At 38.9% G+C, this 13,141-nt stretch overlaps 1 long non-coding RNA gene across 1 annotated transcript in view; it reads left to right on the forward strand.

The window, feature by feature from the left end:
- LOC110072028 (uncharacterized) overlaps positions 1-4,010 on the forward strand; it is a 33,548-nt gene extending 29,538 nt beyond the window's left edge. The window contains exon 3 of the long non-coding RNA XR_012084407.2: positions 3,783-4,010. This is a non-coding gene — a long non-coding RNA (uncharacterized LOC110072028). The remainder of the gene's footprint in view (positions 1-3,782) is intronic.
- Positions 4,011-13,141: the final 9,131 nt, after the last annotated feature.

The raw sequence follows: 13,141 nt of genomic DNA on the forward strand, positions 1-13,141 counted from the left end.
TTCTGATGCAGAATTTGAAGAAGAAATTGTAAGTATTTGTCACTACAGTCACTATCTTCTGACTTTCAAGGCTGTTAATTATGTGAATATAGAAAAGCAAATATTTAACCATTTTGGCTGCAATCTTGCACACAGTTGTCAGTGACACTCAAGCCCCATCTGTTTGTGTACTGAATTTCACTCATTATGATTAGCATTTGGTAGGGCCCTGTTTTGGTAGTATCTTGCTATTCAAAATAATGGCAAATTATTTATCTTTAAATCTTTTAGGTAACTGAATACAATTAGGTTCAGGCTTAAGCATTTGATATATAGGGCGAAATCCTGTTGCAGAGTTACATGAAAGGCACAACTTTTAGAATGCATTAATACAAATTAAGAAATCTTGGTAGACCTTGACTGTTGTATGCCAAGTTGCATAACTTAACATACTGCAGATAATACCTATGAAGGTTTCTTAATTAATGGCCATTGGCTTTCAAAAATTAACATCTTTTGCATAACTACACAGAAGACCTTCAACTGCAGTATGGAAATGAAACTTTAGGGCTTCTACAGGAGTGACAGAGTGGGAGAGAAAATATTAGCAATGCAGCTTAGATAATGAAGCACAGTATCTGGCAGAATGATATGCTACAATTCCTTACCACTTAGGGGAGAATAAATATGCCTTTCAGTAAATCATCACTGGAAGAGGAGCCTTACAAATAAGCTTTTAAAGAAAACCAGAGAAGTAGGTAGCAAAATGTACACTTTTAAAATAAAAACATTCAAGGTAATTGCAGAATGGATTTTCTGTACATGAAGTTATAAGTGCTAGTAAAAATTGAGTTTGTGATTAAAAACACTCTGATAAATTCACTAAAAAGCAGACTCGTTAATGTCCTGCACTTTTGGGAACTGGTTTAAAGCAATCTGGACCATCTTATCAGCAAATGATCGTGTATAGACATGCATGTATTAGTTACATACGACAGCTGAAATCCAGTAGTAAGTTGCAAGTAGAGTAGGCCTATTGAATCAGTAGAGGTAAAGGTAAAGGTTCCCTTTGACATTTATTCCAGTTGTGTCCAACTCTAGGGCATGGAGCTCATCCCTATTTCCAAGCCATAGACCCAGCGTTTGTCCAAAGACAGTTTCTGTGGTCACGTGGCCAGTGCGACTAGAAACAGAACGCTGTTACGTTCCCACCAAGGTGGTACCTATTTACAGTATCTACTCGCATTTACATGCTTTTGAACTGCTAGATTGGCAGGAGCTGGCACAAGCGACGGGAGCTCACTCCGTTGCGTGGATTCGATCTTACAACTGCTGGTCTTCTGATCTCGCAGCATAGAGGCTTATGTGGTTTAACCAGCAGCACCACCATGTCAAATCAGTAGAGAACTCCTCCCAAAGTTCCACACTTATAGTAGCCTTCTCTAGATGTGTCTTACTGTTGGACTTCAGCCAATATAAGAAAGATATGGAAAATGGCCACTCTACCTGCCCTGTAAATGTACATTAACAGATTTTACATGATTAGTGCTTGCATACTTGCCTATACTTGGGAGGCAGGGTGTAAAGTACAGTGGTGCCCCGCATAGCGACGTTAATCCGTTCCGGATTAATCGTCCCTATGCAGAAACATCACTAAACGGAACGGAAAAAGCCATAGGAATGCATTAAACTTGGTTTAATGCGTTCCTATGGCTCCCAAACTCACCGTTCAGTGATGTTCCTCCATAGCGCCGCCATTTTCACGCCCTCGGTAAGTGAGGGCAGGGTGCGAAAACACGTGCGGTGGCCATTTTGGAACCGCCGATCAGCTGTTTAAAAAAACATCGCAGTGTGAAGATTGGTAAGCGAAACACTTACCGATCATCGCAATGCGATGTTTTGCCTATTCAGAACATCGCAATGCGATCGTATTAGCGATCTAAAAAAATAGATCACTATGCAAATTCATCGTTAAATGGTGTGCTCGTTAAGTGAGGCACCACTGTACACAGTTCGATACTTAACAAACTTTGCATTTGCACAAACATATTGAAAAGTGGTGAAACACAGAAGGGAGGTTTATGGGGTGGGGTAGAGTTTTCGGTGCAAAAATTGTAGGTTTGAGAAAAAAAGATTGAGAAAACAAGGATTTGTGCTTTCTTTATTATACCTTGTGCAAAGAATATCTGTATTTTCTTGGTTAGAAAAAGCAAAATATTGCTACCTTGACAGTTGTTGAGGGTAATTCTTTAGGGCTGCTCTTTGCCTGGAGGGAGGCCACTGAGATCTCGAAATAATCCCCAAAAATAAGACAGGGTCTTATATTAATTTTAATAGGGCTTATTTTCAGGTTAGGTCTTATTTTCAGGGAAACAGGGTTATACGTATAAGTGCAATACAGTAGATACAGTCTTACCCTTGAGTAGCTGTTTGTTTACAAGCAGCTATAACAACTGTAGGAATTCTCTCAAAGCAAGAAGTACTTTGCTGTGGAATCCTTAGAAAGAAAGATGTGGTGCACATACAGTAAACCAGAAAGGAGCGCTGACTACATATGAAAATCTGTTAACTAAAGAACAAAATATAAAGGATAAACAAGAGTGAGAAAAATTGGGTGTAGCTGCTGATTGGTGGTCGATGGTGAAATTAGAATCAAGATACAAAAAAGATAAAACTGGGGGTTTCTTTGAGGGCAAAGTTCAGGTGGATAGACTGTGGATATATACTGATGAGAAAATAATTTTTAAAATGTATACATATTTATTGGAATATGATTTAGAGGATGAGAGGGTGAAGGAGATGATGGTAAAATGGGCAAGATTTTTTGGATATAACATCGATATTGATGAATGGACTAAGATGTGGAAAGAAAGTTATAAGATGATTAAACCAGTGAACCTTAGGGGAAATATCCTCAAAATATTTTATAGATGGCATTATACACCTGTAAGATTGGCAAAAATGTCAGAGGATAACAGCAATATGTTTTGGAAGTGTAAAAAATTGTAGAAAGTATTATCATATGTGGTGGACATGCAAAAAAGTCAAAAGATATTGGACACAGGTTTGGGAAATAGTGAAAGAAATTACTCAGCAAAAATTAGATATAAAACCTGAAATGGCATTATTGCACATCAAGAAAATGAAATATTTTCTAATGTACATAAGCAACCTGATTACTCTGGGCCCAAAAATGGAAAAGGGAAGAAATCCCAACGACAGAAGAGTTGTTAAAGAAGCTATGGGACATAGTAGAACTGGACACACTCTCAGAAGCATTGCAGGAACAACCAAGAGACTATGTAAAATAAAGCTGGAAACTAACATATTCTTGGGCCCAGAGGAGGACAGGAATTTAGGGCAAATTTGATTATATATGTATATGTATTCAGTTCACACTGGGGACCCAGCTGGAGAGAACAGAGAGTCAAATGAAGCTGGAATCTCTGACTCCAAAGGGAGGAGGGTTTAGCTTAATATGAGGGTTTTTTGTTGGTGTTTTGCTATATGGTGTTTTGTAGCGTATTAATTCAATTTAAAAAACACACAAAAGGGGGAAAAAAAGGAAAAATGCCAGGGAACAATTACTCAGAAAGTCTTTGACTATGAAGTTTGAATACCTGGATTTCCTCTGTAACCCTGATACTGTACGTTTGAAGAAGCATTTAATATTCAAACTCCATCTAGAAGCCTGCAACAAGCAAGGGCGTGCTAGATCCAGTGAAGGAGGTAGGAGGTGTTCATTGGTAGGATACAGAATATTGTAGAATTGCAACTGATTCCTTCTGTTTTTTTTTGTACAGGACAATCTTCCCATCCCAAAGGAAGTCAATCGCAAAAAGAACAAGAATTCTGAAGATTTGTTCCTGACACCAGCAAATGGCTATGGACACCATTTCACCAAAATCAATTACCTCTCCTCTTTTTAATCATAACTCCTCATTTGTATTAAATATGGTGTATGGGTGTTGATGAGGTGATCATGGTATCATATATCGGGAATTGTTTATGTGTATATCATAAGAAGAAAACTAAGGGACTCTGAGCCTTGCTTTAGAGAATTACAGCGGAAAAAAAAACTATGTACCATAAAACCGGTTTTTAACCATTCAAGTAAAAGCTCTCAGAATTTCACACTGTGAACTCAAGTTTACAAACATGACAGGTGGGCCTTCAGGCCTTGTTTCTACCACAGCAATGTCTTCCACTACTCAAACTCAACTGACCACATGCAACTGGTAAACTGCTGCCTCTCCATTTCCATTATTCCGAACTGCTTCCTGCAGAGGCTGAGAGTCCCCCTTTTATTTCATTTTAGATGTAACAAGCCTAGTAGTTTATTTTCATTGATTGTCTGTATATCTCTATATTTTATCCATGTACTCTTTTGATGTATAGAAGTAGTATGAAACTCATGGTTTCCTTGTGGTAAGTGACTGAGATGCTGCCACGGGATTTGAGAACACTGATGAATGGTGCTATTTTGGACTTTAAACATGCTCCTTGGCAAGGTAGCTCTGATGGAGTTATTTTTAATTTCCATGTTCTAAGAAGGTGTTGGTACTTTGTTCTTGTTCTTTAGACTGGACTGACTTGTTTCCTTGTGTCTTCAGTGTGGCTTTCTTATTCCGTGTTGTAGGGTGAGTTAATACTAATACAGTGAGTGAGGAACTGATTCCCACCTGAGTATGCTCACAAACTTGCGATGGGTAGTGGGAGCAATCACAAAATTGTAATTTACTACAATTTTCCTTTTTCTACCATCCTGCTCATGTGATTTCGGATAAAATATAGCAATAATTTCTCCTCTGTGTGGTCTTTAGGGGTCTTCTTTTGTCTTTCATGTCTCAATTCATTAGAAAGGCTTTAATTAAAAGGGGGTTTAGCATGTTTTTAAATGTCCTTTTAAGAATGGAAAACATGGATTTTTTTTTAACAAAGCAGAATTAATGTTCCTTTAAATGTGTAGAAAGAGGAACTCTTAAAAAGCAATGAATATACTTCCACAGACTTTCCAACATGTGGATTTTACATTTTTGTTCTTGCTCCCGGGGAATTAGGAAACAAAAACACAAAACAAAACAGTACCATCTACTCATGGAATGTTGTTGTGTTAGACACAGTCTGGAAGCCCACCTTAATTTTTTATATAACTCTGTCTTTCAGCTCTTCCTTTTACTGGGCAGGCTTTGTCCTGAGCCATTTAGCTTCTGACTGTTAAATACCAATGCATGCACTGCACTTCTTAATTTTCTTCCCCATCCTTATTCTTGTGCACTTTCTTTCTAGTAGATTAGATAAGTCAACAGTATTCAGCAATTGTGGCATATCTGTATAGTTGCAGTTGTGTACTGCTGAAAATGCAGGCTTTTGTAATGGCGTGATCTTTAATAATGCACTACAAGTACCCTATGTATTTTAGCTCTTTTAGTAGGATTTGTTCAATAAATATGCAAGCTCTAAGAGTAACTGTAATATCTGTGGTCTCTTTTTTTCTTGTTCTACATGAAATCTTGTGCTTTTTCTTTATTGTGTATGTTCTTGGTCTTTTCCAAATAAGCCCAAAGTGGTTTACAAACACAAAAAATGGACAACAAAACCCAAGTAAGATTACAGCAAAAATCCACAGAAATTGTGCAGCTGCGTTCCTAGCACTTGAACAACCAAAGACAAGCAAGAGTAGGCGAGAAGAAGCAACTGTTGACAGTGGGATGAGAGCGGGAAACAGTTGCCAGCTCGGCAGCATTTCATTCTGAGTTTTCAAGGTCACGATACCATATTGCATCATGAGGCGGGAAACAGCAGCTTCTGGACCAGGGGGTTATGAAAATGAGCACAAGGTGAATGTAGGCAAATGGGTTTAGAATGCTGGTAAAACCTTAGCTGCAAAGGTAATATGGCAACCCGGAGCCAGAGGAAAATGGGGTGTAGGCTGGTGAGATACAGCATGTATGTATGTATCTATGTAACTAGGATACAGAAGGGGACAAGCCTTGTTGCTTTGAATGTGTTTTTAGTATTGATTTTGTTTACCATTTTTAGTGTGGTGTTTGATTCTTTTTAATATTTATGTACTTCCTGTTTTAGCTTTTAAATATTGTCTTTTACTGATATAAGCTGCCTTGGGTCCTTTTTATGGAGAAGGGTGGGGTAAAAACATATTTGAAAAATACATACATACATACATACATACATACATACATACATACATACATACATACATACATACATACATACATACATACATACATACATACATACATACATACATACATACATACATACACTCCATTGTTGTCATGGCAGCCACTCCTGGCAAGGAGGCCTCCACTTAGATGATGAAATCACCCAGAAACATATCCATCTCTTTCAACATGGCAAAGGTTACAGCTGACTGTGTGAGAGACAACCAATACACACTAACAAAATCCTGGGGCTGTCTCACATGTACAGCATGAATATCCATTGCTTGAACTTGGGCCTCTCCCGAACAGGGGAATCTGAAGGGAGAGATGTGATCCCTTCTACCTCAATCATTAAGTGGGGTTGGCACTAAATCAGGAACCCAGACGGACATAAATGCAGCAAGCAAACACCATCTACCGAGTTAATACAGTCCTGGCCAGTGGAATATCACAACCTGAAGAACAGCTGCTTTACTGTTACACTGTTTCCCTCTTAAATACAGCACAGCCACAATCTCTCCCACTGCTAGAGGGGAGAAGAAGTGTCACCCATGCCTTCTGTCTTGCTCACCCTGCAGACCACTCACAGGAAAAGAGAAAGGGGAGGATGCCTGTGGCAGCCCCTTCTTTTTTTATTTTTCCACTACCTGTCCCCCCCACACAATTTTTTTTTGTCACCACTGGCTTTCTGCCATGGTTTTGGTATTTCTCAGCTGGAAGTGTGAATAATGGCTGGTCCCGAAAGCCAGACCCTATCCGTGTAGCTGGCTGGGAAGGGCCTCCAGTATGAAGAGGGTGGTGGAGAGGGCAAGGAGAAACAGGCCAGCTAAGGCTGCAGCAAGTGGGTGGATGTGCCCGTGCTGCCACTCTGATGCTCTGACATCCGAGTTGACTGTTTGCAAATGGCTGCCTGAACTCTGGCTCTTTACAACAACTACCGAGGCAGCTAGCTTTCTCTCATGGTGATTTTCAGCATCAAGGCCCATGCCAATAAGAACAAGCAGCAAATCCTTTTTTTAAAAAAAGGAATATGTTTAAAATAATAGAATCACAGGGTCTGAAGGAATCCAAGAGATAGTTTGTCCATTTTGTTGCCAAAAACATGACCATCCATCCACCAGCTACAGGTAACTAAATGAAAGAAAAATCAGTGGAAGATGCCTTAAGGTTTTTGATCTCGTGCCTGGCTTGTGCTAAACAAAAGTTCATCTCCCACTTAAGAGTTCTTTATTTGAAAAGACATGAAATGATGACATGGTTCAATAGGGTTTAATTTACCCAAATTCCAATATCTCCAGGGACACATACTACTACAGGCTTCTCTTCTCTTGCTATTGACCCGAATGAAAAAGTAAGTAACAAATGCAAAAAGAGAATATATTCTTTATTCCAGAATCCCTCTTTGGAAGGACCCTCCCCCCCCCACATGCTGGTTTTATTGAACTACCTTCATTTATGTTGTATATGCTCAAAGGATATCAAAGTCTGCTTAGATAAAGAATTGTATATCCAGGAATGTGCTAGCTAGTGTCCTCAAGGACTCAGCAGACAATGGGTGGAAATGCTGACGCACCGCCCCCCCCCCATTTCAAAGCATCAAGATTACATGTGAAAAAGAGACTATCTTAGTTTATGGTGTGCAACTCTTGCAAACATCTCATCTCATGTTATCTCAAAAACCTATTTATGTCTAATACTTGCCACATCAAAGTCTACCCCTCAATTCATCATAGAAAAGTTTTAAGTAAATAGGCATTAACAAAGTGCTTGGTCTATAGACAAAGAACACTTCAATTTTTGCATGATGGTGCACTTGATGAGGCCCTAATTGTTGTATTCATTGGCTTTCTGTGTACTGGTTCCTAATCAGCAAATATACTTCATTCTGTAGCTGATATGCACTGAACCATTTGTCATGAGCATTTCTTCGAAGCTAAGGCAAATTCTATATGCCAGGATTGATCCTTTATCATATCATATTTATAAGCAAAAACAACTATATTGGGTAGATGGGAAATGGAGTATTTCTTCTGCATTACAAATTGTATAGATGTTTGTAATTAATGTGCGGTGTATTTGTAGGAACAGGGGGTCAGTGATATTTTGTGGCTTTAGTCTGTGGTTGTTTTTGCAGTGTGTAGCACAACACCTCTCATCTGTGAGAGTGGCCGTAACTGACCAGATAGGCGGGATATTAAATAAATAAATAAATAAATAAATAAATAAATAAATAAATAAATAAATGAATGAATGAATGAATGAATGAATGAATGAATGAATGAATGAATAAGTAAGTAAGTAAGTAAGTAAGTAAGTAAGTAAGTAAATACATAAATACATAAATACATAAATAAATCTCTTTAATCATATACAGTCTCAAATATGTGGCACACTGTTTGGGTTTTTTTTTTGGTTTATCCCATGTGCTGGGATTAGATAACTGTTGATAATAAAGTAGTCAAAAAGTACTAGCTACACTTGAGGTATTGAGATATCGATAGAGGAACCCCAAGGTTTCCAGAAATGAAATAAAATGAAAAAAGAATTAGGGAGAAGACCCAAGGGGGCAAGGGAAGCCAAAGCACATCAGTGAGAACTGAGCAAGAGCTGTGAGAAAACAAAATAAATTGACTGTTGGGGTGAGACACAAAGTTGATGATGAAAAATGGAATAATGTATAGAAGAGTAGAGAAGGTTGCATGGCTGCCTGGTGCCTTGAAAAGAACCATTGTGATATTTTGCTGCAGGTCCCATTTGTTGAACCCATTAATTAACTGTCACAAAGAACCTATAGGATTATGCAAAGAAAAATAATTAAAGAAATAGGGTGCCGCCACCACTGAGGCCCTGTCCTTACTGGCAATCCATCTCATCTAACACAGTCAGGATCTGGAAACATAATTGTTGCGGAGTATACCCATACCTTCTATTCTGTTAATCTAACTGATGGAAAGACTGCTATACACACACTTGAATTCAGCTTGCAAATGTTAGTTCTTTATATCATTCAATCTAGTTTAAAATTCAATGGGTTAATATGCTGTTCCTTATAATTTGACTCCCCAAGCCCCATCTTCTACCTTCTCCTTCCACTTCAGTTGCTTTTAGATTCTCAGTGGGGAAATGAATAAATGAACAGATGCACATCTATTTATTTATTTCTCATTTTTTTCCCCTACAGGTCAGATACACAGAGCGTGGAATCTACATAGTGAAAACACTGTGCAGCTTCCGCCAAGCTGCTCCTCCAGTGCAATTCAAAGCTCTCTGGGGTTGGATTTAGAGAATGACGGTCCCCTCTGATATAATCCTGCCAGCTCTCTACATCATGTCCATAGGCTCTCCTCCATGTGGGACCCGTCCCAGAGACGAGAAAAGCAGGTGGGGGGGGGCATAGCTCCCAGGCTTCTCCAGCTTCTCTAGCCCTTAATTTTCCAGGATTCCAACTGACCCTGGAACTGTGGAGAGCCTCCATCAATAGTTAGGCTCTCTACTTCAAACATGCCTGCATCCACACAGAGGAGGATGTGATGATGGAGGGAGGGGCAGCTAGCTTTCCACAGACATCCAAATGAGAAAACATGGGTAAACACGTGTTCATTGTAATGTGTGAATACCCCCACTTGTGTGCCATATGCCTGTTTTGTATGTAATACAGAGCATAGCCGAATATGAGCTATGAGGAATGGGTAAAAGTGGTTAGGGAGTCTTTTGGGTGTTTATGGACATCCCCCTGAGTTAATAATATTTAATATTGCTTCCCACACTGACAAGGATGGACTTCAGTTGCTAATGGGAGTTTGCTAGCCACTTCTCACAGCAGTGTTTTACACAGTCCAGTTTTACTTCCCACTGAGTCATTTTGGCTCCTTCATAGCTCCCCTTCCTGTTTGCTTAAAGGCAATGCTTCTGCCTATGACTCACTAGTTCCGTTTGTAAAGTATGCTTACTCTGTTAAAGTCCACCGGTAGCCTCAGTAGCCACACACATTTCTACACAGTTCTAATTTCCCTGTCCAAAACCACCTGGATACTCTGGACATTTTATAGCCAGTGTACTTATTTTTAAAAATTCTGCATAGATTCTCAATTCAGTCACACACATCTGCATCCAGAACTGCTTGCACAAAAAATCTTTAAGAAGAGAAGTTTTAAGGGAAGATACAGAGGATGGGAGGTTTCCCTGCCACTGAATGCCCTTCTTTTGAGTAAACAGCAGTTATCTGAAACTGCAGGTTACTGTAGGAGCAGCAAAAAATTTCCATTGGCTTCTGGAATGTTAATTTAGCCACAGCAGGAAATTATTACACGCCCTGCAACCCTGTTAGTATGTATGATCTTAGCCAGCAAAGTAAGGGGTCATTTTAGGTGAATTCATGTTGACCTGTCCATTGAAATTTTGTGGTTTCAGAAGTCTGGAAGATACCTTTGTCCCTAAGATAACAAAATGGCTTATGAATCAACATTGTAAAAATGCCTCTAATTTTTTAACATACCACTTGTCCCACCATGTAGGCAGTGCAGTGATTTGCCCAGGAGGAAAACAGAGGTAAATAAATCAACTGAAATACTTGGAGATGCCCATTAATTTCTAAATACTATTTTTCTCCTTTTATATCTTAGCCTGCAGTTATTACCAGTCAAAAGCAAGCGTAACACTGCCAAAATCTGTCATTAAAAAGGCACTATTACTCTTTGTGTATCTTACTTTTGCCCTCTAGTTATTTCTGATCATTGTACTCTCCAACGCTATAACAACTTGTGAAACCTGTTTGTCAGAAACAAAAAATAGGTGTGACAAACCACAGGCACTGATGCTTGCACCATTCTGAAACCCCCTTTGCCTCACATACCCATACCATCTAGTATAGCCTTACATAAGTCAAACACAAGTCTGTGGGAGTTACTAGTGAATAATTGTTATACTGTAGGATTTTAGCCCAGGCCTTATTCTACAATTAACTGCCCTACAGGTGGATTTAAACAATTCCAAAATTGCTATCTACAATAATTCATTGTAATCTATAAGAATGTTTCTTACCAACTCTTGGTAAGACTTCCAGATACAGTGGACCAGTGTGACTTCACAGGGCCATAGACCTAGAAGATGGTAAACCATGGACTCCATCTTGTCTGTCCTTTGCTCTTCCTCTTGAGGGGACTCCACATTGGAAGGAATTTAGAACTTCAGCAGGGCTGTTGGAGGGGCACATTTGGGCCCTAGAGGGCTGAATCCAGTTCACAGGCTGCATGTTGCCCACCCCTTTTTAAAAGGTGGCCACGAAGACTCGTACTTTACTTCATTAGCCTCATATATAAACTCAGGCATGATGCCTTGAAAGTTAAACCTAGATAGTTAAACTTTAAAGCTTAGTATTTTTACAATATATTCTTCTTTGGTGAAGTTACATCTAATAAACAATGCCAATTTGCATTTAGTCATTTACTTAGTTAGCTGATAAATTTTATCTAGCTTTCCCACCAAATAGTGCTCAAGGCAACCAGCAAAAATTAACATTCGATGTCAAATAAAACACAATTAAAACATGACACCAATATGACATTCTTTAGTTAATAGAACCAAGGAGGAAAATGTTATTTTTCTCCATTCACAGAAAAAGGAAGGGAAAAATTAAAAGTTTAAAACTCTTTCTTTGATTCTAAAACTCATTATAGTTTGGATCCAAAGAATAGATGCACAAGAAGCACTATTAACTGAAAATATTTGTGAGAGTAGTAACAATTGTTTCCTCTCTTTCCTTTGGCACCAGGCTTCTAAAATATGCCATTTACTTGAACATAATTATCAATGTGGTCACAGATTTGAAAACAAAGAAAAAACATTTGGCTAGATGGGGACTTTAATGTCCTATTATGGTAAGTCTCACTAAGGGACTTGTGCTGCTGTTTACTTTGGTGAGTGTTGAAGAAACTCAGGCTGTGTTTGGGAAAAAACAATCTCAAGTCTACAGATGGTCAAAATTGCAATTTGTGAGAGTTTTCTGGGAGAAGTGTGTCCTGTTTTTGTGACAGATGGTCAGAAAAGCACAGGGAACATAACATGGACCCCTTCACAGTAAAATAAAGTCCCCTCCATGTTCAGAGGATCTACGCCTCTGAGTCAGAGCTTGGAAAAGTTGTGTTGTTTTTTTTTTGACTAGGTTTCCCAGAATCCACTGTTCATGCTTAATGGCATATTTTGGGAGCTATATTTGGGGGAGAAATGGTAACTTTCTCAAGAGCTACTCTGCCAGTTGATATGGTACAAAAATAAAATAGCTCTCACCATTAGGCTTGGCTTCTAACATCATCTATCAATATTAAACACAAAATCAGATAACTGGTTCATACTAGTTCCACTGACTGCCAGCTTAATTCTTGGAGTCTCCCCCAGCCCAGATGGCATCTATCGAGGGCTGAACCATGCACAGCAGAAAATCTGCCACCACGCTGCAGCTTCTTTTTCAAATGATTGGCCACTCTTGAAGACAGAATAATAGGAGGAACTTCAAAGCTGAACATTCCAGGCATTGACGTTGTTCTCTCAATATGGCATGCATATTGATCTCAAATGATTCACTTAAGAGATCAGTATGCTATCTAAAGAGGTTTCTTTCCATGTTACAAAAAATAGGTCTCCTGTATTAGCACTGCTTGGCTGGACCTCGTTAAGGCTGTTACTTTGTTATGTGTTTCTTATGCAACAATAAATACTGTAAAACCCAGAATAAACAGTGTCTGCTGCCCTCTGACCATTTTTCCAAGAATTAGTTCAAGTACTTTCCAAAAAGGCAACAGTAATGCAGGAAGTTTTCCAATTTGGCATTGTTAGCATGAGAGACATGCCAAAGGTTTAACCCAATTTGCTCTAGGGTCACGAATACTCACTGTACACAGGCACGTTACCACTCCTCCAACATAGCTTACATAAGTCATGTTTGTTACAGATAAAATTCTGTTAAGATAAAGCTTGTGGCA

The sequence above is a fragment of the Pogona vitticeps genome, chromosome 2 (genome assembly GCF_051106095.1).
Source record: "Pogona vitticeps strain Pit_001003342236 chromosome 2, PviZW2.1, whole genome shotgun sequence".
Lineage (NCBI taxonomy): Eukaryota > Metazoa > Chordata > Lepidosauria > Squamata > Agamidae > Pogona > Pogona vitticeps.